Here is a 26723-nt window from a genome sequence, read left to right on the forward strand (position 1 = left end):
CTGGGACAGATTTCAGAAATAAGAAAATGCTGGCTTCTGGGATCGCAGTATAGCCCATCCACTCTACCTGTGCTCATTTTAAATGCTAAGTGTCAAGGAAATGAATATAGTTTGATCACCAAGAGCATCCAAGAGTCATACCAAGGGGTAGTCATTAAGCGATCACATACACCCCTGCCCACTTCTCCCCCACCAGGTGGTTTTCTCCACCCTGTCCTTGAAAAACCAAGCTGAACAGTCTCACATTACTTGATGGATGTTAACATATGAAAGGTCAATTAGAAGCTGAGTTATGGTATAATATTTTTTTGATGAGTGCCAACAGATTAATGTATTCTGTGCTTAGGAAAACAGTTCAGCAAAAACATCCCACTCCTGGAGCCGCATACAGCCTTCACATGCCCAGCTAGGATGGAGGAAACAAGGGCATAAAGGTGGCGAGATGTATTTTCTGTCATCAAGCTGTTATATAGGTAATTAATTCTGGTGTTATTACTATTATTTAGTCTGAACAAAAGCTAACATGAAGCAAAACTCTAGTGGTTTAGGTTAAGGGCTATCCAAACTCAAATTCTTACCCAAAGCTTTACATTTGGGGAAACTTCTTATCAAAATTTTTCTGCTAGTAAAAGCTGCTGCACTGACAACTCTGAAGGCAAAGGCCTCCTGTTTCCCCAAGAAGGGGAAGTACAGGGAGAGCTGTACACCTTTCCTGCAGCAGGGCAGGGAGAAACTCAGGTCTATACATAGAGATTCCTTTGCAGGACTGGAGGTAGTAAACTAGGGCTGGAAGATACCACCTGGGTCATTGAGCCCAAAGACATAGAGGTTAGAAGGGTCCCCTATAAGGACCACAATTTCCCATGCACACCACATGCTATACAACACCTGCAATGCCTCTCCTCCCTGCATCCCATAATAAACTTTAGGGATCAACTACAAAAGACCAGGTGTCTCAAAACAAAACTACATTTCACTACAGCCTCTTCTTTTCAAGACTTCAATTTCAGACAGGACTTTGCCTGCAGAGAGGTGATTTTCAGTCTTAGTACACCATGGCTGCTCCTTTTGGATATGGTTTGTGCTTCCATATTTCTTGGTTTCTTAAGTAAGACTTAAGTTTTATTCCAATTATATGGCAAGCCCCAGGGCTCAATTCAGATAAGCATGCTTCTGTTCCGGTGCCAAAAAAAAACATCCTTTTTTTTTCTTGCAGCCATCATAAACCAGTCACCCTAGAAAAACCAGCCCTTTGTTCTTAGGGAAACAACTATTGTCAGAATATTTTACATGTAAATGAAACATGGGAGCTCATCTTCCTCTTTTATTTGTCATTGCAAGCTTTCCCCATTTACCATTCTGCTCCGATTTTCCCATTTAGCAGTGTATGGAATCTGCAATAGTGCATATTGTAATATGCAAATTGTATATAGCATTTTGGTGTCAGACACACTGAAATTAAATCAAATGGAAGAAAAAAAGGAAAGAGAGTGTAATAAAGGTACCTTTATGGCCTCAAGCTGTAGATAAATTGTGGTCTGTGGTAGTTAAACAACAGCTGTTCAGATTTAAAACAAAATTATGATAAGGATCCCCAGAAGATAACACCTCTTGAGGTAACAGCATTTACTTAAATGCATCTGTTAGCAGCAAACACCGTGACTTAAGACTGTTTATGTGATGGTTTATTCCCATTTGTTTTCCTTCTCCTCCCCCCACTCCCATTCGTTAGTGAGAACGAACCCTTCCATGGCAATCTGAACCTCAGGGGTCCCCACGCAACCTCTCCACCTGCGTCGGAAGGACAGACAGCCTCTCCCAGCTGCCCACAGGTGGAAGCAGGCTGCGAGCCCTCTGCGCCAGTAAGTGCAAGGATTAAAGAACAGCAAGAAAACAAATTGCTACAGTTAAAGAAAGAAAACAGCAGGACTAACACATTTTAGTAGGGGTACGTACGCTGAGACTCAGCAATCTTTATACTCTTCGTGAACAGCAGTTCTTTAAGAGCTTTACACCCAATAAAATTTAAACTTTTATATATTTTTTTTCTTTGTTTATTGCACCGGGGGTTTTTTATTGCAGACATGTAGCAAGCCACCCATATGGAATTTCAGAAAGTAGCAACCACGCTCAGCCTGAGTGCCTCAGACCTGCCCAAACCAAGCCTCAGGTCAGCGGCTTCAGGAAGGGATTTTTTGCTTCAGTTCGTTTTGTTCCTTCTGCCCCTTCCCACTCTCGTGGCTATATTGCACTGGCTATTATTTAAAAAAAACAAAAAAAAAAAAAAAGGGGATCCCAATGAGAAAGGAACAGCATTAGGATTTTAACTTCAGTCCCATGCTGGGAAAATACCTGCTGGGGAAGATGGGGAGGGTCAAGTACCAGACTTTCCCTCTTCTTCCCCCTCAACTGCCCCCCCCCCCCCCCCCCCCGTTGCTCTTCCTCCGAAGGATGCAGACAGTAGCGTGGGCCGTGCTGGCAGTGACAGCCCTCCATCCCGGCCGCTGCCCACGGGAACACCTACGCACCCCTCCATCTCCTCAGCAAGCACGAGTTTAGCAACACCGATTCATCATTGAGAGAAACATTAATATTTTACCTTAGTTACCAAGTGCACCCGTTCAAACTTTTATCTAAAACATTCTTTATCATCTTTTCATTAAGTTCTCAAGAGCTAATGGTTTCTGAGTTCCTGGGGTAAGGATGATGTTCTGAATAATGAAAGCTCATTATTTCTCCACAGAATGCTTGTTAATTCAAATGATGATATTAAAACTATAGTAGCCTTTAGCACTGGGGTGATTTCTAGCATACTTTATCATGTATCAATATATACTCTGTTTGTCAAAACTGCCCAGGGCTGGGGCTGACATTCTCTCTGGAGGAGTCTAGTGCTTCAAGAGGCACTGAATACACCAAGGTGACAACTTGCAGAGTTTGCGCCTCTAGGAAATGGAAAGATGAAACTTGAAGTGCCATTGTCCCCCTTGATTTCCTTATTAGTATTCATAAAGAGACAGCATCCTCCTCTTTTTCTAGTCCTCACAGGCCTTCCTTTTGAATGAAATAAAAGGCACACACAAAAAAAATACATACAGAAGTTTTTTATATATAAAACATACCCCTTTGGTGTAATTTAAGTAATCCAAAATGTGTTTCTGTAGTTGCTGGTAGACACACTTATTGCTTAGGCACAATAAATTCTTTTTAAAAAGAAGTAATAATAAACCCTACATATTTAAAGACAAGGCAAAAACATTTTTTGCACCCTATTGTTTTCTTTGACTTCTTTTCTGCATCTCCTCTTTTTCCCCCCATCACCCCTCTCCGTATAGCCAGGCTATATTCCCCAGCAGCTTAGGTAGAAGGTCCCTGACATTACTGCCCTCGTTTCAGCTTTTATCACCAGAGTACTGCAAATGTTGCCAAGGTGTTACTCTCCTCAGCTCTCTCACCATTCTGCCCCCTTCCAGGGAGAGAAAAGAAAAAAAAAAAAGGAAAAAAACAAGAAAAAACACTCAAGAAAAATCTCCATCCATATGGAAACCCTTGGTGAGTGCTAAAAATAGATCTGCAATGAAAAGGCCAATTCAAGTGGCCAAGCAGCATGTTTCTCCAAGTAACATTACATTTCCTTTGCATAAGGGCTCTTTCCCCCACCTCCTGCAACCTGCATAAATATGCACGTCCTTATCTCACTGCAAATTATATTGTCACCTCCCATCAGGTGTTTTGCGATAGCAGGCTTCTGCATGGAGGGGAAAGAAGATGCTCAGAGACTCCAGACTGGTCACAGACTGCCCTGATCCCTCATCAGCATCAGTTATTTCCTCCAATGCTTGACAATGTAAAATTTGAGGGTTTGTAACTGAGCAAGCCCCTCCTGCCTCCACCCCAAACCTCTCAGCCCTTCCTCCTCCAGCCTCCCAGAAGGAGATGTAATTCTGAGCATCACACCAGCCCCACTGGTGCCGGGAGCAGCCAGGTCAGCATCCACATGGGCTACAACACACATCTCCATACTGTCGTCACGTAATTATCTCTCTAGTGAAAGACTTGCTGGACTTTTGCCCACAGGCAAAAATGATAAGAATATGGTAAACTTTTTCCATCTTCTCCAACCGGCCTATCCTTAGAGTAGCAATTAAATATTTATGTGTTTTAAAACACCCAACTGGCTGATATTTCTTCAGTTTTGCACAGATGTAAGATTGAACTGCAAGTTTGTTTTCTGCTTAAGAAAGGGAGGTGGCATAAATAATTTTTTTTTAAAAAATGCTTTTTCAGCCCTGTTACACAGGCTTATAGGGAGAGGAGGACAACCACGTGCTTTCCGCATCCCGGTTTACCTGCGGGCAGGACAGACATCCCAACAGTGCCAGTCTCCTTTGGAGAGCCCCAAGGCTGGCACAGTGCTCCACTCGGGGACACTGCTCATGCCTTCAGGAGGTAGCTCTCCAGGACCCTCATGCCCTCAGCTGCCCCAGCCTCTCCTCAAACAAGAAACATTCATGATGTAAAACATGCAACTAAGCTTATGCCACACCAATGTCGAGGGATGCCACCAAAAAGCACAGCCACAGTATTTTCAAACACAGTGCTCAGACCACAGCTTTATCCCATTCCACAGCTTATGCGTGCACTTGTGGCTAAAGCCACCAGTACCACCTGGAGGCTCTGGGGGCAGATTGCAAACTTGTGAAATTTGTTTATCTGGAGGAAATTAACTGCAATAGAAAAATAATTATGTTTCATACATTCTGATGGTTTAAAACAACCCATCAGTACAGGGCAAGATTCGTTTTGTAATTTTAATGCAGACACCAACAGATTTTCAGTGTAATGTTTGCATGGCAAAAAAAGCTTGGTTCTTTCATTGATTTTACTCTACTTTATGCCATCCTTACCATGCAAAGTCCAATTGACTGGTAGAAATATGTCTGATGAGAATGGAGGTAGCGAAAGGGAATAAACCCACATATGCCTCTCAAGCTGTTCCTATAGTACTTTCCAGTTTTATATACAAAGCTGCACAAAAGTGGCGAAACAAGCAGGCTAAACTATTAATTACTTAGTCCTGTGATAAAAGACATAAACCTGCAGACACACATTTGTGTAATTGTACATGCATGAGCAGAGCGCTCCGCACTTTTCACACATACAAACATCCACAAAACCCTGTTGTCAGTCCATTTTTTAACAAATATCAATGAAACAGCCATTTTCTCTGCAGGGCTAGGAAATGCATTGCTCTGTTTTCAGCATGGATTTATTTCATTTCACAAGAATTTCAGAATTAAGCATTTTGACATGCTCAAATTTTCCAGCCAAAAGATAGTGAATTTAAGTGGAACACAGCATTCCAGCTTTTATCCCAAAGCTGGATTGCTTCCAGCAGCTCCCAACACACCTCTATTTGTTTTCTTTTTAAAAAAGCCTTCACCACTTAATGTTTTCACACATTTTGATTTATCCCCAAAATCCTGATTTTTTATTTTTTTTTTAAACAGAACAAGTGCTGTTGAAAGAATGCAACACTGAAAACACTTTACTTATGAATCAAATCTAAGGTGGTTCCCGCCACCCCTTCAGTTTCAGGGTTGAGTTTATATCCATTAATTCCTCTTGGCAAACCTGGCATGCTAGTGATACCAGAAGGGAGTGAAAAGAGGACATGGATAGTAGTGTGGTGAGGAAACTTTGTTTCCTGTAAGTTGTGTGGCCAGCAATCTTACTAAACCAACCAGTGATCTAGACTGGTTTTACTTGACTACACTAAAGTCCTGGGCTTTCAAAATGTTTTTTTGAGGAAGAATAGCTAAGTAAAAAAAAAAAAAAAAAGGAACAAAACAAAAAACCAAACACATTTGCAAGCAAAGGTCTGGCAAGATCAAGGCCCTAAGTAGTTCAGTGCTCAGTTCTAAGGGTGACTTTGTGTAGAAGCTTAATTTGCAGGACAGAATCCTGAAAAAACTTGTGCGGGTTTCCTCTGTGCACTGGCATGCAAAGAACCATCACAAAGGAAATGTCTGCAGAAACAGAGCCCAGAGAAGCCATCATCATTGTCCACACAGCATCACAGCAAGGAGGCTATTGCCCGACTTGTCTAGTTTCTGATCAAACCATTTTAGGAGCACTGCTTGCAGTGGCTACTGCTGCACTGCCGATGCCAATTATTTAAACTAATTACGAGTCATTTGTTCAAAGAAAACATTTAGGGAAAACAAAGGTAGAAACTGAAATTTCTTCTATTTATAATTTTTTTTTCTCCAATAAATTGAAGTTTTCTGCATCACCAGAATTAGAACTGTATTTTGCACAGTCAGATTCCCACATTCAGAAGAGCCTAAGACCTTGCACTTCAAGGAAAAACACAAAATGCCACAGGACACAAAAAAAAAAAGTCAGGAAAGCTGGCAATACTACCCTGAGAAATTTGCTAGAGAAGCAGGGGCATTAGAGGTCCCAAATAAGACAACATAAATGGGGGAAAAAATGAAATGAAAAGTCTTCCTTTAGGAAGCCATGCTTGGCTAACAGCTCCATAACCATGATTTGAAATGGTGCTCAGCAAGTGGCCGATAACCCTGCAACACCATATGGTGACAGCCCTTCCTTTGAGAAAAATAGAAGTTTCTGCAGACAGGAGAGACAGTACATACAGCCTCCGAGCTCCCCGTCCGCACCCTTCCCACAATTCAAGAGCACCAACAGGCAGATACATCACAGCCCCTTTCATGATAAACCTTGGCTCTGCAGCACGCTGGACCAGCAAAACTGGTTCTACACACCCTGGGAAAAAAATGACAGCTTCTCCTTGCAAGCTGCACTGATCATAAAAGGTAGAAGAGGCTTCCATGCATGCCCAGACGTGCCTCTTTCAAAATGCCTGCACACCTAGCACGGCAGGGGAGAAAGCTTCAAGGAGGGCTCCTGGCCGCTCTCTAGGTCGCTTTCCAGCTCAGCTTGGTGTGCAGCCCCACCGGGTCACGGGCGGGCATGTTGCCTCTCTGGTGCCCAGCTCAGCAGCCTCCTTGTTGTGCAGCTGCCTGCCCTGCCTTTTGTGCTGCTTCTTCCTCCAGCCCCCTCACCCTCCTCCTCCTTTTGCAGCATTGGCCTCACTCTGCAAATGGGAACAAAAAGTGTCCAAAAGGCAGCAAGGGGCCAACCTTGTTTTGCCTTGAGGTAAAAGGAGCCAACTGTTTTTCCTGGAACATGCTCCAAATTTCACACCCTTTTTTCCCCCCACAAATGTGGGAAAGAAGGAGCAGCCACATGCACAAAAGGGTATTTTCACACATGCAGGTAAGGCACGCTAATGCACACTGCGCTGCTCAGCGTGTCCTCTTCAAACCTGAGCATTACTCACCTTTGAGAGCCCAATTACAAAGAAAACCTTAAAATGCTGAAAATACCATTCCAGCACATTCTGCCTTACACAAAGGCTACCCAAGCTCCTGAAACTCCTTTTGAGCCTCCGCAAACCATGGCAGCCAGAGTTACACAAGCACCACACTGAGCGTGCTGGCAGTGAGGGCAGAGGCAGCAAGTGGGCTGCAATCTCTGTCAGCATCGCTGAACGCCGGGGCACGTGGCGGTGAAGCCCCCATACAGCCCAGCAGCCCCCGTTCCTACCTCACATCCAAGTCCAGTCAAAAAAAAAAAAGCATTAGTGCTACTGCACTTTCAGAAGATCCAAAAAGTTAAGTCCTGCCCTCAGCTCTGCCAGATTTCACACCTGACCTCCTCCCTCTGTCCGCGGTTGGGACAGCACTCGGGTCTTTTGCAAGCACATGAAGCTAAAAGGGTGCTTTGGGCTGGGCAGCACAGAAGAAAGGGAAAATGTGTTCATATACATGATGAGGATGACTAGACAAAGACACAACATCACCAAAAGAAAAAAAAAAAAAAAAGAAAAAATCATGCTAGCAAGCCACCCCAAGCTGAACAAATAAACCTCATGGGTGAGGTAATCTTTCCAGAACTACTAGTCTCAAGTCGGAACTTTACTTGAAAGACTTTCTTAAAAAACAAAATAAAGACAAGCAAGCGGTATAAGACAGAAGCAAACCTTGAAAGCCACAAGGTTTGAGGCCTTAGGCTATTCCTCAATATCCCTCAAAAGTTCTAGGCATTTTGCCAGCACAAGAATCTACCTTCTGGTGCATCTTCCTTTAACTTTGCTTACATTCAACCCCATACTTTTAAAATCCTCTGGCTTCTATAGTGATTCATTTAAACATCAGTGGGAGCCTCCTCCCTAACTTTTGATAGCCAAGTTTACTATGACGTTTTTCTTTCCAATTAATTATTAATATTAATGTGGAAAAAAGTAAAATCAATTTTTACACTTTATAGAGAATTTCTTTTAAAAAGTCTTCTAAACACAGAATGAACTGGAGTGGAAATAGCAGTCCCCTGCAAGGGCAGTTAAGGTGCTTTGAGAATTTTAAATTAAAATGGAAAGCTGTAACTACAACACAAAAAAAACCAAAAACATGTACATGGATTTCCCCTCCCCTGCAATACACAGCACATGAGCCTGTATAGTCCATTGATGTGAAACATCAGCAAGGCCAGACTGCTGAGGGATTTACATAGGTGTGGCCAAGGTATAAGGGATAATGGCAATATCTAGGGCTAATAAATAGCAGACAGGTAAAACAGCAGGGAGCAAGAAGGCACCCAAGCGGCAGTTCCATCCTCACCCTGCTCCACACATGGGGAAAGGGCCAGGTGGCTGTCCTTCAAGATCCACTTAGGGGACACAAGTGCCAGCCCCTGTGTCTTACCAAGAAGGAAAAGAGGGAGCAAGCCAGCTTGGCTCCTTGCCCTCTCTTCAACCACATTGCTGCCAGATAACACCCCCTCCCCCTTCTCCTGAACCCTCCCCAGAGATAAAGGCAACCCCACAGGATCCCTGCTAGCAGCTGAGGGAAGCTGCACCCATCTGCTGTCCCAGGCCCTGCAAAAGCCAAATATGAGGCATTTGGAAAAGATGTTTGCGATCACCTTCAAGAAGGTGCTGTAGGCACCCAGGGGCACGGAATTCGGGTTGGGTGGTGAAGTTGTGCTTTGGTTTTGAGAGATGAAGAAGACACAGCAGGGAGTAACGGCAGGACTCTCTGACAATAAAAGCACATTTTGTGTAAAATTTCCACAGATACTTCCAATAATCACTTAGGGGTGTGTCTTTAAATAAGAAACAAAGATGTTTGGCCAAAAGTAAATACCTCCATTTGAAAAAGTTAGCACAAAACTTTCCACAAAAAGGTTGGGTTTGCTTTTTTTTTAATACCTAGGATCAAATACATTCTTTATCTGTAAAGACTGAAAAATTTGTTTTCTTTCTAAAACCAATTGATGGTTTTCAGCTCTAGAATATACTGAAGTGATATCTTTGAAGGATGAGCAAGCATGGAGCGACTTTCAAAGGAATAAAAAGCAGACCAATACAAACATCAGGCAAAGTCCATACCACTTCAGAAAAATTATGTTCATAGCTCACATGAGCTGACATCAAGAGGAGGCAACTGGGAAGCCAAACATGACCAAATGGACTACTGAAAAAGACATAGGTAAGAAAATTCTTGAAATATGATAATGGAAGTAGAAGACCAAAGGTGAACAGGTAAGATGAGAAGAGCAGAAGGAAGCTGGACCCAAAGCACGGCAAATAGATAATTCAGGAGTTAGAAACTCTACAAGAGCAAACAAAAGCAAAAGCAATTGCAAAATGAAGACTGCAGCCCCAGGGGCAATTTTAAAGCTGATGGGACTGAGGCGATATCATTCATTTACATTGATGCATTTTCTACAGTTTATGGAAGAGATGGGAACTCCAGAAGATATCTAGGACTCCTATAGACATTCTTTGTTTATGTTTTATGATAAAGACAGTGGCGGCACAGTCTTTTACGTGGACATATGTATAACCAGCAAAAGAAGAGTTACTGTGTGTTTAATAAGCCTGGAGTATATTCGGAACAACTAGAATTGCCAGACCATTGAAGCACTTGGAAGCTAAAGATTAAAAGAGGAAGATCAGAATTTTCAAAGCTGCTTAGACATTCAAAGACATTAGGTGCTTTGAAAGAGACATCTAAGCAGGTAAGGTATCTAATCCTCACTGAAGTCAACCGAGCAGGGTGCCTGACTCCAAGGCAGTTTTGCAATGCTCTCAGGAACCTACATAGGCTGGAATCACCTTGCAGATCTGGCCCTGGGTGCTGCAGTCAGGAATTAGAGGATGCTCTCTTACATGCTCACCTTCAGCCTAGGCAGCATTTGGGCAAAAAAAGCCCAACAGGCCTGATAAGAGGAGGTAATACAAGCAGTGCCAGGTGATTTGGCCAGTTCAAAAAAAAAACCAAACAAAAAAAAAAACCCAAAAACCCACCAAACCATCACCACACACAAACACAACTCTAGGAGACACCAAGACAGACCTAGCCTTTTCCTCCCAGGAGCTCTACCAGGCTGGAAGGGACCGTGAGTCCCTTTCTGCCACGGGCAACCTCATCCCATGGAGGGAGCCAGGCAGCAGCCCTGGCAGAGGCACTGCCCTTGCCTGCTGCCTGCATTTTACGACTCCTCATGTAATTGCCCTGCAAGAGGTGCCAGCTTGCAGATAATAGCTCCTCTGAATTCAGGTGGCATACGTGCAGTCCGACGAGCCAAGTTTCTCTGGAGCTGTCAGGGCCTGATTTTTTGGGAAGGTTACGTAAGTACACGCTCAAGGAGCACCTACGCAGCACGCGAGCTACCAGTTCCCCTCTCCTCCCTCTGCCTACTGCAAAGGATCAGGCCTGCCTGTAGCTGGGAAAGCACGTTTCCCATCTTATGCAAAGCTTGGCTTGCTTTCCACACTGCTTTAAGCCTCATATGGAATTGGGGAGGAAAAAAAATAAAGCAGCAAGTAAATTTGCTAGAAATACTGTGGAATGACCAAGGCATATATAGCATTATCAGTCTTTCTTATGTGCAAATTCTCATCTTTGAATCATATTAACTCAGCTACAATACTCTTTATGCTAAATATGTACAGCATATAAATACACGCTTTAATATCATTGCTCTTAATTTTTACATTGTTTCCTGCCAGAAATAGTGTGGCCAACAGGACCAGGGAAGTGATCGTCTGCTGTACTCAGCACTGGTGAGGCTGCACCTTGAGTACTGTGTTCAGTTTTGGGCCCCTCACTACAAGAAGGACATGGAGGTGCTGGAGCATGTCCAGAGAAGAGCAACAAAGTTGGTGAAGGGTCTAGAGAACAAGTTTTATGAGGAGCAGCTGAGGGAGCTGGGGGTGTTTAGCCTGGAGAAGAGGAGGCTGAAGGGAGACCTTATTGCTCTCTACAACTACCTGAAAGGAGGTTGTAGCAAGGTGGGGGTAGGTATCTTCTCCCTAGTAACGAGTGATAGGACAAGAGGAAACGGCCTCAAGTTGTGCCAGGGAAGGTTTAGATTGGATATTAGGAAACATTTCTTTCACCGAAAGGGTAGTCAGGCACTGGAACAGGCTACCCAGGGAAGTGTTTGAGTCCCCATCCCTGGAAGTATTTAAAAGATGGGTAGATGTGGTGCTTAGGGACATGGTTTAGTAGTGGGCTTGGCAGTGCTAGGTTTACGGTTGGACTTGATGATCTAAAAGGTCTTTTCCAACCTAAACAATTCTATGATTCTACATTAGTCTGCAGTCCAGCCGGTAACATCTGTGAATATCTGCAGAATCTTGTTTTTCCCCCAGTTCTCCATATCTAGCATAGTTATTTGTGTGCTGCCATGAATGCAGCAATTCAGAAGTTTCACTGCTAAGGTCTAATTGTGGCTCCTTAGATAAGGTCTGAACAAATTCCATAACCAAAACTAGATGAAAGAGTCATATCCCTCAACATTTTTCACGTGCTATGCAATTTGGATTACAGCCCGATTCAGAGGTAGAGAGAAGCTGATCCAATACAACTGACTAGAAAGATAGAAAGCATATGGTGGATATCAAGTGATTACTTTTCAACATTAATTTTTAAACATTAATTTCAGCTACTTTGGAAGGAAGAAGAAAGCAACTGCCAAGTTTAGTTAACTTTGTAGCTACATTTTTTTCTTAAACTGCTTCTCCTGTATTAAGTAAACCATTTCATAATCTCAATTAAAAAAATGTATTCTCATCTAAAATTTGGTTAGAAACTACGCAAGCTGTAAAGCCCCCAAGTAAAGGATTTAAATTGAAGTGGAACCAATACCTAAACAATAAAGTGACAGCAATACAGAAGTTGCAGAGATAAAGTTGAAATTCTTAGTACATATCCAAACAACAGTTGTAGTTTCTAAACCCCAGACATAATTCTTCACAGTAAGAGTGAAAAAGGCAAGTTGAAAAATAGCAAAATGCAGCTTGTCAAATGCAAAACAAAAACTTCCCCTAGCTGCTGTTTCTGTATGCTGGGAGCATAAAAATAATATATGAACAGGGAATGTGACAACCAAAGATGGCCTCAATGATTGTTAGAGCTAAGAAAACATTTACTTCTGCATTTTGTTCAGAAGTGCTGCTGAGTTTACAACGTGTGTCGGTGCAACCTTAGCTGAAGTATAACAGTGTTTTCTTGAAGAATCTAATTCATTTGTTTTTCAAGCCAGTCCGTTACATGAAGCTGATTCAATCGTGCTTTGCGCCAGCCAGTCCTCCAAAGTGCAACAATTACATTAGAAAAAACAGTCTAATTTTTTTAAAAACTTATTTAACACCAGGTCAAGTTAGGCTTTCATAACTCCACTGTAAATCCAGTGGTAACCCAGAAATTCCAGTGTAATAGTTTTACTCGGACCTACATGCCATAAAGAGGGAAAAACTAGACCTATTAAATGGGATGGCAGATCTCAGAGTACAACACAGTGTCATGCAACTAGGTACCCCATGCATGTCTTTTTTTTCCCCTTTTCTAAAAAAAAATAATTGAAGTATTTAGGTTTAGCAATATTTTTGTCTACCTCCCTTATACCACTTGATCCCCATTTTCCAGGGCTCTTGGCTTCAGTGTTCCCACCCCAGTTTCGTACATCCTTCCCCCAAGCCTACCGCATTTCTTCATTCACAGCCCTTCATTATTCCTGCCAACCTCCAAACCTGGCCGATCAACCTCCCTCAAGCAATACCCCTCTGCCACTTTCACTGTCATACCCTGCCTGAGGCACACAACAACAGAAGACAAGGGACTGAAAAATTAACCTGTGCCAGCAGCTCCTTGCACAGCTCCCCACCATTGCCTCCCAACAAGGAGAGAAACCTACCGCAAGGGACAAGCCTGGAAGTTACCTCAGTTGCAGAACAGCAAACCACACATGATAAGCAATCCTGAGCTAATTGCATTGGAGGAAGACTTCTTCCAGGATCTGAACCATTTGTCATTCTTTCTTCCTTGCTGGACAAGGGGTGTCACATGTGCTAAATCATATCTCCCTTCTTACTGTCTTATTTAAGTTTCCTGCTCTCATCCTGCATCCCAGGACCATTTGACCTCATGTTCCCTGCTCCAGACCAGCATTAGCTCATGCCAGTATTGGGTCACTCTAAGCTACCTTGCTGGTGTAAAACTCGAGGGGAACTTTACCTCCAACCCCAAGCAAGAGCAAATGGACTAACCAGTCCCAGGTAAAGAAACAGTGCAACACTGCCTTTTGTACATCTCAGGCATTCATACCTCTGCACAGTAGCAACGCTCAGTATTTACTTTACAAAGCCTTTTTGTCTCTCATCTTGTTTTTACTGTCTACAGTTAATCAAGAGTGAAATTAGCCTAGATCTAATCAAGAATAGTTTGAAGTCCTGTAGCTGGATCCACTCATATGCCTGAAGGTGTGCAAGTCTATAGATGGTTTACTAGATCTGGATGAGAGTACAAGCCCAGGATAAATGTGTCCTAAAGTACGCTGAATTAATAAATACAGCATGAAATCAAGATGATGTCAAGTGCCACTGATGTAGTACTGCATGAAAAGTTACAGGAAAATTCACTATAGAAAAGAAACTGCATGGTACAAGACAGAACGTTTAAAACGTGGCCAGCACCAGTCTGGTGAGCACAGCAATATGGATTTTCCTCCCACTTAGCCAACATTTAGGTAGTGCTTCTGTTGCATTAGCAGTACCTGGGTATTTCTTCTTCAAGAGGCACCCAGCTCACTGAGGTCTTCCTTGGCATTTCAGACAGCAAAGGTCCATTTTGACTACACTTTCAATAGAAATTAATTTTCTGGCTTGCTTGACAAATCACCACATGCAACATTGTTATAAAAAGCCTGAATGCCTCTTGTCGCTACCATTGGAATCCAGAAGATAATACATGAGCAAGGACTTCATGACCAAGCAGTTAACTTATTAACAGTTTTGTGGGCTAATATTTAGTAAGTTAGCATTCACTTCTACCTAAAAGTTACTCCTAAAAAAAAAATACATTTTCTTTAGAGGTTGTATGGTAATATAAAAAATCATTATCATATCTTAGAGAACCAAAAGTTGATTAGCATAAGTCAGCCTTAAAGACAGAGTATAAAATAATCTGCCCTCAGAGTCCTCGAACCCAAAAGTTTTGGGGGGAACACTTATTCACAGATTAGCTACAAAGTCTCTGACTTTTGTCAGATAGCTTGTCTGCAGATAAAATCTAAAGGCAAGCTCACAGCACCCCATCCTGACCTCACCTTTTAATTGGAAACCATAATGCTCCTAAACATACAGTTGGCACATGAATTTTCATGCATTGTATTTGGTTTAGCTTATCCTTTACATTTATGCATCTTCACCCCATGCCTGCCAGGCACCGGTGGGACCGAGGGTAGGCAGGTAACAGCAGGGTCACCTACTTCAGCCCATGCAGCAGAAGGCTTACCTGCTCTGCTGCTAAACCTCTCCATCCTGAGCCTACACATACTGCAGCCTGACCTCTGTCTTGAGTCTATATGTATTGCAAAGGTCCAAGAAATAGGCTTTTGCCAGCGTTATTTAAAAGCTCATACTGAGGGCTTGGTCTTACAAGGTCAAAAGAGGGCTTGAGGGCAAACCCAGCCCCTGGCCTTAGCTACCTGTTCAGATGCTGAAAGTTACTCAAATGCCTCAGGTTGCCAGAAACACACCCTAGTGTTCAAGAGAAGAGAGAAATCAATAGTACTGCTTTGCTTTACCAGTGGGGCCATACCCAAGTCCTGCTTTCAAGATATTATCAGACATGACAAAAGGGCATCAGAAAATTAAAACCTTACTGGGAGGAGATAAGCAAACAAGCTAAATTCCAGTGGCCTGATATCTATGAGATCTTCAGCTCATTGATCTTAACAAATTGCATTCACTTTCTTGTTCACCACTATACCATTGTTGATCAACCTCCATTTCAATACTTTCAGGTGAGTACCACTTAATTCATTAAATAATTACAGCTAATAACCAACCACATTGGGACTATAAATGGCATCACATCTCTAGAAATCTCAGGGTTTGTGAAATGACACAAAGTCTACATCTCTGATCATTTGCTGAGGTGTAGCAGCAGTTTAATAAAGTGAAGAATGCCTTAACCAACAGACATTACCATAAAAATACAGGTAGATCCCACACTGGCATCACAGGAAAAGCCCAAGCAGTATTACTACTACTCACAACTTCAGTTTTACATCTCCTTCACAGACACAAACCTGCTCCAGGAAAGTGAACTATGCTGCACACAGTAAGTTTACTGCCCTTTAAAAACACATTTCCAAATTAATTGTATATTGCTAAATGCCACTCAAGCTCTACTGACATTCTTTATCCACTCAAGCCATGACTTTCCGAGGTTTATAAAGTTAACAGAATAATTTGATTGACTTCCTGCCTATTAATTCAGAGGGCTGTGCATTATTCAGATTACTTGAACAGATGAAAATATTTACTTTATTCTAAACTTCACTCCCATTACACTGAGGACAAGCTCCCTCCATATAAAATTTTTTGTTTTCTGTTGCCTCTAAAAGACACTTCTAGTTGTGCTGCACTATTTCAAATTCACAGAAAGCTCAGAAGACATAAACCAGGGTTGGGGGGGCTTTTGCTTTTTCAGTCTGAAGCTCAATAAATGCTGAACAATGCTTTAGTTAAATTATTTTTAAGCATTTCAAAACTTCTCCTTTGTGATTTCATGTTCCTTCCTTGCAGAGCAGTAAAAGCCCATTAGAGAGTCCCCCCTATTGAATGTTTCGCGAGTGCTCTTTATATGAAACAATATAAGACAACTGTACCTTGGCCTATAAAAATAAATACGTTGACACCTATATATTATTCATGTTTTGCTAAGACTGAAATAGCAGGCTTCAAGCCCTTCCCGCTGGAAGGCAGCTCCCATTGCACAGCTGTCCCAGGCACCCAAGTGCTTACGAAATGTTCGAACACAAACAAACCTAAACCGCATTTCACGGAGCCCATCAGGTTCTTCAGTGCAGGGTTTGAAGGCAGGCAGGGGATGTTAGTTATTAGAATAGGGGGAAAATACAAAGAACAGACAATCGCAGGGTTCAGCCAAGCCCAGACAAGAGCCCCGACTTAAGTACCTCTAGGCTTGGAGGGGAACATTTTTCAAATCTCCCAAGTCACCTCAAATACAATTCTCAGAAGGGATGCAGTCATGATAAGATTAATTTATTTGGGCATTAAACACCCCAAAATGTTAGGTGTTTCAGTAGTCTTACATACCTGGTCCTTTGACATTTAAGCTCTACTGTGAATTACTTGGGGATGAAGCAATTGCAGTATTTGGAAAGCTCTGTGCTTTTCAGCACACTTTCAGATAAATTCACTCCCTTGGTCTCCATCATTGCAGCATCTAGAGGAAATTCCAGACCAGAAGAGGTCTTTAAGTGAAGTCACTGGGCATTATGGTCAACAGCCTGCTACAAGTTACAATTACTTTTGTTTCTCTGGGCCCGAGAATCAAAATCAACTTCACTTTGAGTGTAGTCTCACTGATATGTAGTTGAGTAAGTGATAACAATCAGGTCCTTTGCCTGGAGAAGTGAGTGGTTAGCTTGCGCACATCAAGAAACTGATTTAAAAATCAATTAAACTCTGACATGGGGCGATTTTCTCTCTTAAGGGATGTGAGACCTGCAAAGCCGGTGACAGGGACCCCACAGAACAAAGAACACGCTGTAGGATGGCAGGGGCTGCAGTAGGCACGCATCAAATGATGCACACAGCATTTTGAACAGCTCACGTATTAAATTGAATGTTGTTAGGCTTCAGCGGCTGAACTGGACACAAACAAGGTATCCTTAATACAGGCCTCCCTGGTATGGATGACTTTGCATAAGGATAATGGATGCAGTTTTCTGAAGCTTAGAAAATGTCATGTCCATTCTAATTAAATAGAAAATGTGTTTTTTTTAAAAATCAAACACCACCATGCTGATAATGAGTTAATAAACAGTTGCCCATAAAGAGGCAGGCACTTGCAGATACTTGTGGTTCAAAAAGGAGCATCATGGTATTTCTGCAATTAATCTCCTTCACCAGTGACATTCAGCAAATAACTTATGCAGGACATAAACTACACCCAAAAAACCCAAAGTTATGCAGGACATCAGTTATAAGACAAATTACATTGCAGAGTGTACAAGCATCTCCTGTTATCAAACAAAAAGAGATAATCTGAGGAGAAACGTGGAAAGGCAGAAGGATGAGCAAGGAATCACCGCAAACAGTAAAAACATCCATAAACTGCAGCCAGGGAGGGAGGGAGGAGACACTTAGCACCAGGAACATATAAATTCTTGTTGCAGTCCTAGAAGGAGACTTCTTCAGCTGTAAAGTCCCAGCATTATACCACACACTTAATCTGCTCAGACCTGAAGCTGACAGCGTGATAAATGGTACTAGCTCAAATACCAGACTCTGGAAGTATCTCATACCTGCATGTTGAGAGCATGATTTGTGTTCTCTAAACTACAAAAACTCCGTAACCAAGCTTGTTCTAAAGAAATTATTGCTTTTCATGACCGAAGTCATCTTACCTACCAGGCTTATCTAGCTACTTCCAGGTAATATTATATTGAAAATTATGCTTAATTCCAGTATCTAGTTGATATCAGAGTTTAGATCATGCTACTTAAAATGAAAAAAACTGATTAGGAAAAAAATGCTTAAAAATAAATGCTTAGATTAACCTAACAGCCTTAGAGGCAGTCAGAAGTGGTGGAGGTGGCCACATTTCATATTTTACACATGCAGGTTTCTGTACATAACACCCTGGGGCATGCCTGCACATGCATGCTTTTCAAGTGTGCTGGATGTCACAGAAGAGCCAAAATTAGTGAGACCAAGTTACGTCTTCTCACATCTTTTGTCCCCTAAATAACACCTTCCAAAATATTCCCTTTTAGCACCGCCACCAGGCAAAATGCAGCGTGCCTTGTCTGGAGCAACACAGGCGCAGCTCAGACTAACATTGTGCATGGTATTTGGTACAGAAACGGGCTGCAGCTCCTAGAGGAGGAGCAGCCCTGATCTCCTCCACCTCTCCTGGAAGGAAAGGATAACAACCCTATCCAACCTCCTACCCCAAGAGTGACTGCAGCATGTCCTTGCACATGTCTGTTATCACTGAATCCCTCTTGCCACAGGAAAGATGGGAAGAGACAAGAAGAGAGAGACTTTAGAAATAAGGAGGGTGTTCCCAGCTGCCTGCATTTCCCTTCTGTCTCTGGTGTTACTTCTGGCTTTATGCAAGTGCTACTTCCAGTTAGATTAGATTATTTCCCTTCCCCCATCCCTTCCTTGGTTTGGCCATGAGACTAAAAATCCATTATTAACACAGTTTTACTCATTAATCAAGGTAACTTTTTTTTTTTTTTGCTTTCCAAAGTTTCTCATGTTCTTATCTTTGCATAATTGAGCATTTACACTTCAGAAGAGCATCACCCGAGGGAGTGGGGGCAGATTTGGAAAGGTTTGGAGTTTTCCCCCTCTTAAGTTTCAAGTTTAAAAAACAAGGGAAAAAAAAAAATCTTTGAAAGGGGATGAAGTTAAATTACCAAAGCCTTAGGGCAGATTAACTTAAAGACTGATAATGTGTAAGAGTTTCTCTCATTCACCACAGAAACTAACATTTCTCATGACAGGAAATCAACAAGCAATAGAGTTATAACATTTTGTCCTTATATAGGAGCATCTTATCAAAAGATACCCAACAGCCTCCCAAGCCTTTGTTTTGCAGTTATCCCTCCAAGGTGGAGACAACAGTGGATTTTCCGAACACTTGTGTCGGGAAAACTCCACCTCATCAGATCCGGCCGTTTCCATGAAAAGTCATAGGTTTGAGCAAACTCTTCCCAGCCACTGGCATGGTCCTAGCAAAGCCCTCTTTTCCGAGGCAGGATGCTCCATGGCCTGGTATTCTGGGCTGCCAGAGCCTCAGGCAAGCTTACCAGCAAGGCCTTGTTTTAACCAGGGATTATTTCACAACCCAAAGGCTCTAAAAGCCCTCAAAGCAGTGCAGGCATGTCCTGCGTGCCCCCAAAGTCAGGAACAACCCTAAGCTTTTGGCAATGCCCAAATCCTGGCCAGAACAAGCCAGCACAAGCAGCCCAGCGAGCCAAATGCCTTGTCTGTATGTTTTGCAGATGTGTCACAAGCACATTGTTTCTGAAAGTAGTCTGCTGCTTAAGGCTGCGCTCATCTCTTCACATAGGTGAATTGTTCTTTATATAACATTAGTTTCTTCTACAATAGCCCTTTTATACTTCCTCTTTCCATAGACCAATAAGAGGGTTTTTTTACTACAGAAAGAAGAGGAATTAGAGTAGGACAGTTATGAAAGCAGGGAACAAATACCCGCAACAGTTGTCTAAGAGTCCAGTTTTATCATTATCTTGAAAAAAGTCATAAAAGCAAAAATACTGCTTCCAAACAGCAGCCATATAAATCCACTCTCAATGATGCAACTAATTTGTTATGGGTATTTGTTATTTTAGGCTTGATTTTCATGGAGGAAAGTAATGCATTTCCTGCTGTTGTTACAGGTGGTGGGAACATAATTCATCGTAAACATCAACAGAATCCAGAAAATATTTCACCTGTAAAAAGCTGACTGCTGTGACGAAGAAAATATCTGATGCATTGAAGAGAATTAAAAGTAGTTAGTAAGACAAGGAATCCTCTTTTTTTTCCTACCACAAGTTGCAGAATATTTGAAAAGCGTTACAGCAACAAGTTCAGCTCACCAGTTAATTTGAGGCAGCCCAGAATAGAGGTAATGTGGGTGAAACCTTGTCCCCAGTACTTCTGAGAAGATTTCTCTCAAATTTGAAGGAGGAGAGATTTCTCTCTACAAAAGTGAGTGCAGAGACATACTATGGCCCAGATTCAGGTTCTCAGGCAGCAAGTCAAGCATTTTACCCATCAAACAGACGTACAATGGCTAAATCCTGCTTCAGCATGACTCAGGCTACAACCCTTTGCATTCCTAGCACCCCACAAGCATTACATGCTCTCCTGCAAGGTAAGAGTCCATGGAGGCAGAAGAGTCAAACCGTTCTGATGGGTCTATACCCACCTAATAACCTCAGTTTTGCATGAGGAGTCATTACTGAAGACTGCATGCCTTTCCTAGAGATACATATGCTCACACTAGTTCTCACCCTGTCTTTCCCTGGTCGTTTTCCATTTGCCTGTCTGATATCAATGGATATCCAGCCTCACATCTAGACACAAAACATTGCTATTTGGGAGAGGCTTCTGCCTGGGAGATATTTTAAGGCTGGTCAGTCCTGGAGCCATGGTTAAGAACTTCTGTCCTCATAACAAATCCTTGACAACTCTCCAGACAGTACCCCACCACAGGTTACTGAAACCCTAGATGGAACCCAACACCAACCCTTCTTTTAATGTACAAATCAGTTTGTGTCCCAGTTCCTCAAGTCAAAGGGCTGGGATGTCACTTCTATAAACTGGGGATAACCCAGCTCTGAGCAATGCTCCTGATCCCAGTCAGACATTCATGGATCCAAACAACACAAACAAGCAATAAGAAATTCCACAACCCTGAACTGTCTATGTATTGACTCCATCAGAAGTGTTTCCAATTTAAACCCTGAAACTCCTGCATTGCCTGTGCCAGCCCCTTCTTAAAAGGAATCATGGAGAGAGACCATTTTCTTTCTGTACTACACAAATTTATTCACTACTTCCTTGCTGCATTTTGCAACTTCTACAGGGCTGCTTACTGGGACTTTGTATCTTAGCACACCTTGTTTCAGAAAATTTAGGAAATTGAAAAAAGACATTCAGAAGCCACAAAACAAAGTCTGGGCTAGTTTGCATTTGTTTTGAAGACATTTTACAAAGATAAACAAAAAAATTTCAGAACATCCCAAGCACTGCTGCTGCCACTATTTCCCCTAATGAATACAAGAACAGATTCAATTTGGTTTTCCTTCTACGTCTTGTAACACTTGGGCTATGCTTTTATTCGCAAATAAAATTTACTGAGCATTGGAAGATTAGGAAAAAGCAAGATGTGCTTAACACTTGATGCATTTTATTGAAAATTTAGAACAAGCAAGGCTTAACTTAGCTCTAAAACTAATAAATACTTTAGTTGTTTTGTATTATGGGTAGCGTTCAGTGGTTTGCATGACTAATTAAGCAATCTTGAGTTTGCTTTGAAGGCTAAGCCATCCTAAATGGCTTTAAATTACATTCTATCAAGCTAAGCTTAGAATTAAAATCCTCATTTGTAATAAGGAATTTTACTGTGTATAAATGCTATTAGAGGGGCTGTATTGGAAAGTTTAGTAATCTGGATGGCTTCTGGCCCTCACAGCAAACATACAGAAATCCTAGCTTTCTCATAGCTAAAGTCTTCATCAGTGTTTGGAGGTGAAGCCTCTCAGGGGAGGTACGGGAAAAAAAGTGCTTCTGGGGGAGTTTTGCATAGGATGACAATTCAAGGAGGAGACGAAGGTGTAAGTCGGGTTGGGGAGCGAAGGCAGCCAGTCAGGGAGCATAGCAGTGAGAAAGGACATGCGTACCATATAACAAGAACTACCCCAATATTTTATCTGCTCCATGTGGTCCATAGCCAGCACTGGGGAGGCTCAACTATAATCCACCACTACCCAGCACTGTGAAAAGAAGTCACCAGCACATCCTACATCAGCTTTGGTTTACAGAGTCAAGCAAATTATTTGAGATCCCAGCTCCTCCTTTGTATGCAGTACTCAGGTGTTCATTCCCTCTAAGCAAAGTGCACCAACAGCAGTATTTTTTCTATCTGCAAACATACAAGAGTCACCCCCAGGCATGTAGGGAGCCACTACCCATGTTGCAGAGCAGAGTCAAGCACACACACACCCCACATGGAGTAAAGATAGCATTTTGCTGTGCAGGTTTTGCACCACTATCACTGACTGCACATGCAACCCCTCTTTGTGGGAGGAAGAAGAAATAGCTGCATGCAGTAAAAATGCAACCCACAGTGCTCGGTCTGATCAGTGGCAGGAGCAGACACCAGCCCCTTGCGTCAGGCTGTCTCCCATGCCACCTCTCAAAGATGAAACAGATAATCCACACCTGCTGCAACGAGCATGCTGAAGACTTTTTCTGAGCACAGCAGTTTTGATCCCCAAACCATCTGAAGTCAGTGGAGGCATTCCAAAAATACAAAGACTTTCAGAGGAGGATGGTTTTCCCCCTTCAAATAATTAACTCATCTTTTTCATTCATCCAGCAGGACAGGAGCCGAGCCTGCCGTAGAAGAGGCATAACAGACCACTCTTCCTTTTGGCTGCCGCCTGCAGCACATGTGGTGTGCTTAGGCAGTTTGAGCCACTGCCCCTTAAACAATAGTTCCTCATTCTCTTTCATTAAAACCATCCTCAGAATCCTGCCTGGCACCTCCCTGCAGTTAAGTGGATTTTTCTGTGCCTGTGTGCATGGAGGGGAGAAGGGGAATCTTTTTTTTCATGACCACTTTCCCCACTGACCTGGTGGTTGAGAAATACCATACGTTCTCACTGTTTGTCTTTACTTTCAGCTCTTCCACAAACCAAAATGTGAAGCGATCCATGCTTTCACTGGCACAGCTCTGCCTTGTTTTCTTTCCCCCTTAACGGACTTATTCATGCATAGGAGGCTTTTGATCCCAGGTTTAGATATTCACCCCTACTTTACATAACCATACGCAATGGCAGGTACTTATGTAAACTACAATTGGGTCCTTGCACCCTGTGCACAACAAGCAGAAGTCTTAAGCCATCAACAACTGCCCTCTGCTTGAGCTGCCCCTTTGCAAAATAAACCACTGGCAGAGAGAGAGAGAGAGAGAGAGAGAGAGAGAGAGAGAGAGAGAGACAAGACACATCAATCTACAGTGAGCAAAGGCAAGAAACTTTGTCTCGGACCTGCTGTCCCCCAAGTTTGCTTCTTGTGCCAATGCGTAGCCTGCTGTCCAGGGACTGAGGCCACCAGTTACCGCCACCACACACACATCACCCCTGCTCCAACCCACCACCCTGCTGCTGGAAGCTGCTGTAGGGTTAGGAAGGGGCCTATTCAGTTAAACTCTGGTGAAAAGGGAGGCATGGGAGGCTTGGGTTTTTTAAAGCTGCTATCTAGTAGCCTGGTGATTACCTAAAAGTGGAAGTTGGGTTCAGTGCCTTTCAGGCTTGAAGAAGTTAAATCCATCAGCTCCTACCTCCATGGCAGAATCCCCATTATCCCTACATGGGCAGGAGACAGGCCCCAGGGAACGAGGAATCCCTGAAGGGACAACCTGTATTGCTGGGCCACAGAAACACCTTTAAAAGCAGTTCCAGAATTTTCCAATTCACAATATGAAATTTGGTTAAGTGGAAATGAAGATTACCAGAAATAAAAACATTTGACAGTGAATATGTTAAGCAAGTGACTTATTTTAGTTACTGCAACCACTAAATGCATTTTTAGTTCTCAAAGAAATTCATCCTTTCCACAACTCCACTTTGGGGAAGGCAGGAGGTTTCTTGCACACACGTATTTCTCCCAGTTCATCCCTACAGGAGGAAACACACAGCCTTCACACACTATCTGTGTGGGAACACCCAATACAGTCACCCAGTACAAGAAATTAAAGTTACTCACCACACAGCTTCAAAGTTCCAGCAAGCCCACCTCTGAAGGACATCCTTGTGCTCCACCACAGCATCTTTTAACACATGGCTGCGGGACAGGAAGAAGCCCCTGAGACTCTTAGGGCTCTGAAGAGTTTGTGGACTCCCATCCTCTCCAGTAACTATAAGAGTCTCTCCAGACAGACAATAACATGGACCACATTTGCTTCCAACAATGATGCATTCAGGATACAAGTGCACCCTAAAGCCACCACAGAGCTCTGCTGCAGAGTTCAGCTCGGTTTTGCTGCAAGTCACCAAAGCAAAGGTAGCCCAGGCAAGCAGGGGCACCACTGAGGAGGAGAAAGCAACAGTCCTGCACCAGGGCACAAACCAAGCAACAAACAGATCTGAAGGAAAGGAAAGGGATATAAAAGGAAAGGGAGGGAAAAGAAAAAAAAACAAAAAACAACAAAAAAAACCACTAACTAGTCACAGGTTCTGCAATCTACAGCAGCTGATTGCACTAGATGGGAGGCAGCTGTGCCTGCCACCTGGGCAGCCTCCACACACTTACCTGGGGAGGATCTCAGCCCAAAACCACTGACCCCCCATCCATTCTTTACTGTCAAATTCACATTTAATCCCCTTGACACCAGGGCACAGAGCCAAAGCTTTTGTAGCCCCTGAGCGGCACTGCACCTTAGCCTCTTCTGTTTTCTGATGTATCTTCTTTAATAACTGTTGATGACATCTTTGAGCACCTGTAAAACCAATATGAGGTCTAAGAGAAATCAGTGTGTTACCTTCCACTACACAGCAAGAAAAAGAAAGAGAAAATAAATGCTGTTATTAGATATGGATTTACTTAAGGAAAATATTGTTAGAATCTGAACAAACCCCTACAGTTCTGTGCTGTGGATGGTGCAATAATGAAAAATATTATTGGATATAAAGGAAAGTTATGACACTATAACATAACACAGACAAGTGAGAAGACACATCAGTCATTACCTAGAATACGGTGTACTCCTGTGGTTTGATTTTTCATTACTAATTTAATGTACTTACAATGCTACATGATAAAAAGTGAAAAAGAACAATAAGAAGTGAGTGTCATGAGAACAAAACAGGATCTGCAGAATTCAGAGATTTCAATAAGTTACCTGAGAAAACGTCCAAGATCCCTTGAGAGCTGAATAACATTCATTAGCATCCAACAAAAGATCTAATAACAGAAACATAAAATAAATGTGAAAAGAACATTTTAATAAACACAAATTATGAAATACATTTCTTTACATATCACAGTTCTCCTATAGGAAATTATTTCGCAGAGAGAAAAAAATCAGTTTTGCTAAGAAAGGATGCTTTGTAAAGGCTAGCTCAGCAATCACACTCCTGTGATTCAATGTAAGCAGTTTATTCTGCATTCTCTCATGAACCCTTAACCCTTAGGGTCTTGAGGTATACTCTCTTGTAGCCATGTAAATGACAAATAACCCCATGCAAGTAAACAGACTTACTTACACTACAGTAAAGCCAGCATGAGAGGATAATCACACCTCGCACTGTTTGCTGGGAAAATGCTTACAAACATACTCTGCGTGTCTTCTGGGGCAGATTCATAATGCAGCAAATCCAAGCCAATGCCACCTCGAGCTTGGTGGTTGAGCTCAGGTCAAACAGGTTTCCAAGGCTAACTAGAACGAATTGCCATAAGAGCCCATTTAGCCACAAGTCAGCTAGCAGCAATACTTTAAAAAAACAGTATGAGGGATAGATTGGGGAACCCTGACCAAGACCACAGTGAAATATGGCCATAGGTAGCCTTGCAAGTGTGTAGAACTCTTGGTATTTTATTTGCCACAAGTGAGAGTCACTGGCTGTCGTAAGTTTTTTAAAAGTCTAAATTAAGATTTGTGAACTTTTATTTTTGTGAATGATGTTTTGCCCTGTATAGAAGAATACATATTAGTAAATTTAAGTGACTTCACAGAGACCTTTCAGTGATAAATGAGTACCAAATATCCTGCTATGATCTTCAAAATCTTAGCAATAAACATCCATGTTTGAACATTGGCTCACAAAATTGAAAATGCAGAAAGCCACAGCAGAAACCACTCTGTGACTAGGAAGAAATGCTGACTACTTATACATATGGAAACTGGCTGGGAGGAAATAGAAGATATTGTGTTAATACAAATGAAGGAAAACTCCATTTGGCCACAAAACTATCCTCATAAGTAATGTTTCCTTCAAAGCAGAAACTTTCCCACAGCTGTTTTGACCAGCTTGTGCTACATTGCTGTGTCTGTAAAATGTAATTAAGGACTGGCTGCTTGGGAGAAATGAAGGATCTGATTAAAAGTTATAGAAAGGAATGGGGAGGGAGGTTGGGGGGGGGGGGGGCGCTAAGGGGGACATGATCCAGCAATATTGAAAATAAACAATAAAAATACTTTCAGACGTGTAGCATTTTATAATGGAACCAGCTTCTCTTCGTGCTCCTCATACTTGGCAAAGAGTTTTTTCTTCAGAAAAGGAAGCCTGGGAAAGTTTCCCCAAATTACCTGTAACAGAGGCAAAAGCCATTGTTTTTCTGGATA

At 42.4% G+C, this 26723-nt stretch overlaps 1 long non-coding RNA gene across 1 annotated transcript; it reads right to left on the reverse strand.

The window, feature by feature from the left end:
* Nucleotides 1-23917: 23917 nt before the first annotated feature.
* LOC148057489 (uncharacterized) lies at nucleotides 23918-24490 on the reverse strand. The gene is made up of 2 exons (XR_015699906.1): nucleotides 24146-24490; nucleotides 23918-24057 (listed from the first exon to the last, which is right to left on the reverse strand). It is a non-coding gene; the product is annotated as an uncharacterized LOC148057489 (long non-coding RNA).
* Between the last annotated feature and the right edge of the window lie 2233 nt (nucleotides 24491-26723).

This window comes from Nipponia nippon, unplaced genomic scaffold, assembly GCF_047370975.1.
Source record: "Nipponia nippon isolate SJK-2023a ecotype South Korea unplaced genomic scaffold, ASM4737097v1 scaffold_1, whole genome shotgun sequence".
In the NCBI taxonomy this organism is placed as follows: Eukaryota; Metazoa; Chordata; class Aves; order Pelecaniformes; family Threskiornithidae; genus Nipponia; species Nipponia nippon.